Below are 6,291 nucleotides of genomic sequence, written 5' to 3'. Positions count from 1 at the left end.
TAAGAAACAGACGCTGTTCATTTATATTCAGTTTTCTGACTCCAAGTGCGTGAGTAAGCAGCATAGAAGCATAGCAGCAAGCTACCAGCAGCAACAGCAGCTAGCTACTATACTGCTACAGTTTTTACTATGAATAAAGTAATATATATTTATTATTTACTACTTCAGTTCATCATTGCATGCTTTCCGGTTGTTTATAGCAATATAAATAGGGGTGAGAAAAAAGATATTCAACTGTATTTGATTATTTTATTACATGTTTTTTTTTATAAGCGGCCCACCGATGTAATCATTTTGTTGTGAAATGCCAATTTCTCATCGTACGAAACAGAAGCAACGGGACCAGACCAATTTAAGTTAGCTTTATTCATATAATCGAAATTACAATGACTCAAATTTTGCATTTTATAACGGATTACCATTATCAAAATGTAGGATATAAGTTTAAAATCAATTGCGGTCGAACTGGCCCCTTATTTCGACTAAGGGGACCATAACGAAAAGTGTATGGATGAACTAGGCCACAAGGCCTTCAATATGAGCCCTTTTGATCGCTGGAGCTTTTGTCCTGAGTATCCGTAAATAAAGCTCGAAAATCGAAATAAGCTGCTGTAAGAGTCATTTTGGGGACGAACCGACCCGAAAATTCGACTTAGAGGACCATAAAAAATATATAGGGATGAACAAGGCCACATGACCTATAATATTAGCTATTTAGATCGTTGGAGCTTTTGTCCTGAGTAGCCGAAAAGAAAGCTCGAAAATGGAAATTAGCTGTTGTAAAAGCCATTTTGGTGACGAACTGACCCGAAATCTTCTCTTAAGGGGACCATAACGAAAAGTAAAGGGACGAACAAGGTCACAAGACCTATATAATATTAGCTATTAAGATCGCTGGAGCTTTTGTTCTTAGCAGCCGAAAATAGAGCTCGAAAATTGAAATAAGCTGCTGTAGAAACCAATTACGGGACGAACTGACCCGAAAATATATTCGACTAAGGGGAACATAACGAAAGTGTAGAAATGAACTAGGCCACTATGCCTACAACATAACGTATTTAGATCCGTGAAGATTTTTTCCTGAGTAGCCGAAAATAGAGCACGAAAATTCGACTATGGGGACATAACGAAACGTGTATTGTTGAACATGCATTGCTTAATACGCAATTGTGGCTCATGTTCTAGGCATTGACACCTTCGCTTGAAACAATCATTGCCACTATGCTTGAGTGGCAGACATTTGGATTCACTACAACCTCACATAGGCTTGTGTTCGGAAAAGTCTGGTTTGAGCACAGTAAGCAAGTAAACATTGCCTTATGCATCGTTCATTACGCTGTTATGGGTCATGTTTCGAGGCATGTACGCGTGTATGTTCAATAATCAAGGGTTTTGCCCCTATGCTAGAGTGGTAGGCATTTGGAATTACTTCAACCACACATAGGCTATTGTGCTGGGAAACTCTGGTCTGGGCATATTGAGCACATGCACATCCCTTTATGTATCGCTAAGGTGTTTGAGCACACATCATTCGAACCCCGTAACCATAGAAGAAAACAAAACATTGCTTAGGTAAATAAAATATAGATTATTTATGACTGATGTATTTTTATTGTATTTTAAAGAAAAAATAAATAAAATGTATAATACAATTTGGTCAAAACTACCAAAAAGGTTAGGGGAGAAAACGCATTTAAAAAGTATATACATGTATAACTGAACTCCAGGCATATGCAGATATCTTTTCTGCTTATCAATGTAAAACACTGCGTAGGAGATTAATTAACCCCACAGGCTAGAAGACAATAGGTTTGAAGCCTAGGTGCAGAGAATAATACACCAAAGTTCACACTTTAAAGTGACTCACTTATTCAAAATCAATGCATACACATGCATTACAAACATAAACCTTGAGTGATAAACCTTTTAACTACTAACTAGATAATTCTTTTATGGAGAATATTGATTACTGATAACAAGTTTATAACCATGTAGCTGAAAACGCAAACAATATTAAATGATTGGTGAGTGTTAAAGGATTTAGGATCTACTATTGTTTCATAAGGTAGAAATACCATGTTTCTGCACCTTTCTTTCAAATTAAACTCGGTGTACTTCATAAGAACCCTTGTTTTCGATATGTATTCATCATTTTGGTATATTAAACACTTGTATTAATGTGTCAAATCTAATTTGGGAGTAAGAATGCATCTTTAAGACCCAAATTATCAAAAATTATTTCCTTTTAATGAACATGTCGCACACCCAAAAATGCACCCCAAAGATAAGGTTTCTTGTTTATATGTATATGCAAATACTAAAGTGCAAGGTTGCTTACGGTCATCACAGAATTAGGTAACATAACTCCATATTCTCCTAAATACAAAGTATGGCCCTTGATCGACTTAAAAAAAGTTTGGTTAAAGCTTTGGGGCATTGTTTAGTTTAAACTCAGATCTCAAATACTGTTAATTCAATGTCTTCTATACTTTACATAACAGCCATCACACAATTAGGTGACGAAACTCAATACTAACACCAAATAATGGCCCTTGTTTTTTATTGCTTTTGACAGGAACATTTTTATATTTAAACCAGGTTATCACAAAGTAAAACCTGGTTTATTGTTAACTTATTAAAATGACGTATGCCATTGTTCGGGCTGGCCGGCAAGTGGGCGGCGTCAAACTCACCTATGGTTTCGTATTAGTTTAGTTAGGTTTGTTATAATAAGTAAACGTGGTCTATAGGAATAATTTATAGATACTTTTAATTGGATTTCATTTCGGGCCTCTAGGGTTAAGGTCAAATTCACTGTTACTAAAAATAGAAAAACGGTTGGTACTAAATAACGTTTGTTAGGGTTGACATTTTGCGACCAAACTTGGTATATGTGAGTTTATGGAGACCTTACATGGCATGTACATTTTTGGCCCCTAGGGTCAAGTTCAATGTCACTGTATCCCAACAAAGATTTGGTACTAAATGTATTAAGTTAGGGTTGACAATTTGCAACCAAACTTGGTATGCAGGCAGAGGATATGGAGAAATTCCATGGGATTACATGTCTGGCCCCTGGGCTCAATGCCAAGATCACTGTAACTAAAATTAGAAGAAGAAAAAAACAGTTGAAACTGAATCACATCAGCGGTATTCATCAAATAAAGATATAAATTAGATAGTATATATTTATCAAACTTACATACAGTTAGACAAGGCAAACTATAGTTGTATTTAGTAAAAATAAATTATTATATTCATAGTTAAATAATCTAGCAGCTAGCTGCCAGCAGCATAACAGCTGACTGCTCTTGTTGTTATTGCTGCTGGTAACTAGCTGCTATGTTGCCGTGCTACATACTTCATACACATCCAAACTCCGCTAATCTTGATTGACTTTCAACAAACAGCGACATACAGTGATTCAACAAAGATGATTACAAGAGCTATACGGCCATTGGCCCAATGGTCGAATACGAGGGTTGATCCAGAATTACGTGGTCTTTTTTAATTATTCAAATATCGTTGCACATATAACATAGAAAAGTCACATTCAATACTTAAAACATATCTGGTATAATTCCTGACATTTTCAGAACAATACATAATTTATTATTATTCGTATTATGCACATTAACTTGCAGTTGATGGAATAAATTAAAACGATGTCCTCTAAGCTGACTCTTGATTTCTGGGAATACCGGCACAATCCATTGGCGCCAGATCTGGCGATTATGGCAGACGCGCGACGGTCTCCAAGTCTAACAATCAAGACCCATCTTGCACAAACCTTACGTATGCCTAAATCATCCGTTAAAATCCTTTGCACACTTCCGTACCCCACCCAACGACGCATGTCACATCACGACTGTCAAACGGCGATCCTCTTTGATGGTGTTCTTCACCGACGTCACTAACGTCGTGCCCCTCGTCTTCTTCCGTCCTCTTCCCTTATCGTCTTCTATGGAATCTCGCCCTTCTCTAAAACATTGATGCCAGTTGAATACTAATGAACGACACACAGGTTGCTTCATTTTCATCTTAGCCATCATTTTCATAGTCTGTGTTGTTGTTTTCTCCAATGGAACGAAAAGCTTTATTACCGCTCGCGCTTCTATAAAGTGTGATGACGCCATATTGTATTCCAGACTGTGCTTGTAATCAATTAAGAAAATAACGCCTTAAAAACGGAAATGACATAAAAAAAAAATTGAACAGTATATTAGTATGACGTCAGTATAACGTCAGCGTAATATGTGACGTAATTTCATAGATAAACATGAAAGAAAAGCGTGTTGTGAAAGATACATAAAAAGTTTGTAAACATAGATTCTAGACGGTGCGCCGACCGTGCGTTACTGTTTTTTTTAAAACCCGTAATTTTCCAAACTCATAAAATTTTCAGACCTAAAATTAATATCGTCTATGCAGAACACTTTGAATAAGATATTCATGAATTTATAAATGATTTAGACGATAAATATAGAAAATATGTAAGAAGTCCACGTAATTCTTGATCACCCTTCGTACGTCGTCTGCCCTGAGCTGTATTTGCAAAAAGGAGAAGCATTGTTAATGAAAGGTGTTGCACAGGGGAAAACATTTCGACAATGAATCACGCCCGATTCAGCTTCAACATCGCAATGAATCTTACATAATTTAACGGACTTTTGGTTGTGAGGACGGTTTTAATTAATGCATGTTATATCTTTTTCTGCAAACACTTCTTTAAAAAAAATGCAAAAATAAATAAATAATTGAAAACAACTTACTGCAAAAACCTTCTTACCAACATGTCTCTGGAGTTATTGTCCTTCGTTTATATTTTTTGCCTAGCTGGTAAGATTAATATATCATGTTCAAATATTTACTAGCCTGAAATCAAACTTTATGGCCGCAGAGTCGTGGGCAACTTCGATAATTGAAAAATAAATCGCACCAATATATCAAAGATACAGGCCTTTTATCATTTTTTATGTGGAAGAAAAATAACTTTTTAAAAATTTTAGCTTCTTAGCTTGTTTCTGTTGTTTTTCACACAAATATTAAGAATCTTAATTTCTCCAAAAAACAACAACAAAGAACTTTGAATGAATTACCCTGAAACAGTTTGTATTGTTACTCCGTTTTTATTAATTCATTATCAGATTATTTTAGGTCAGCTGATCGTTGAATACGTTAAGTCAATGTGTACTTGAACCTGAATATTTGCTTCTGTTTCTTTTTCAAGTTGATACTGGCTGATGAGGCTTACAACAATGATCAGATAATTGTGATGTTCAAGATATGGTATACAGCAATCTCATGTACATACGATTTCGGATTGTTAAAAACAAGGTGACTGCTTGTATTAACAGTTATATGCAACTTTCCCATTTAAACAAAATTATAATACGGTATCGTCCGAATATGGCGTTTCTTGATTAGAATGTACATTAACTTGCAAGGTTGTTCAAATAATGCCCAATGATTAATTATTGCCGCGTCTACTGGCTTATATTTTTATACATTCTCGTATGTAATAAAACATTGCTAATTAAGTTGAAAAATAACTGTTCTCAAACAAAAGTGCACAAATACTTAAAATTGAATTATATAACGTTTTATCAAGAGAACCAATATGGTCCTGACAAGAGGCTTCAATATCAGAGTAGATATCACAGAGGGCCCCGCATTCCATTCTAGTCTTATATCAGCTGTTATTATAATTTTCCTTGCATGTACACGGAATTTTACAAAATAATAAGTAAATCGTTTCATCGTAGTTTCGTTTAGACAAATCAAAATGGACGAAGAACACAGTTAAATGTTTCATATATTTTCATTTTATAGTTTTGTAGAATGCACAATGTATTTCTTATGAAAACAATGATAAAAATTTGTTTAACCATAAAACAATCAGCACTTGCCCTGTCATAAAACGAACACGTTTAATGGCGTGTTCTGTGCTATTTTTTTAAACGTTTTGTTTGCTGTTTTTTGTGCATTTCACAAACATTGTATATTAATTGTATTTATCATTGCTTTCAGTTATATTGGATGGTAGACTGTTGCCTTTAATCGTTTGAGTTCGACCAGCAAGAAACAACCGAACGACTTTCGAACCTTTCAAAACAATTCAGTATTATTTATCAACAAAATGATCAAACACATGTATTAATATATTTATTGCAGTTTTACCCCATGACCATAATTTTGTGCTTTGACTGCTTTAGCAGTACACAAATGAACACAAGTCCTAACAAATATTTCTTTAACGTTGCGGTCGTTGGCTAAGACTAGTTTGATCAA

Source organism: Mya arenaria, chromosome 3 (assembly GCF_026914265.1).
Source record: "Mya arenaria isolate MELC-2E11 chromosome 3, ASM2691426v1".
NCBI classification, from domain to species: domain Eukaryota; kingdom Metazoa; phylum Mollusca; class Bivalvia; order Myida; family Myidae; genus Mya; species Mya arenaria.
The sequence above is the reverse complement of the archived record's forward strand: the minus strand, read 5'-3'. Positions refer to the sequence as shown.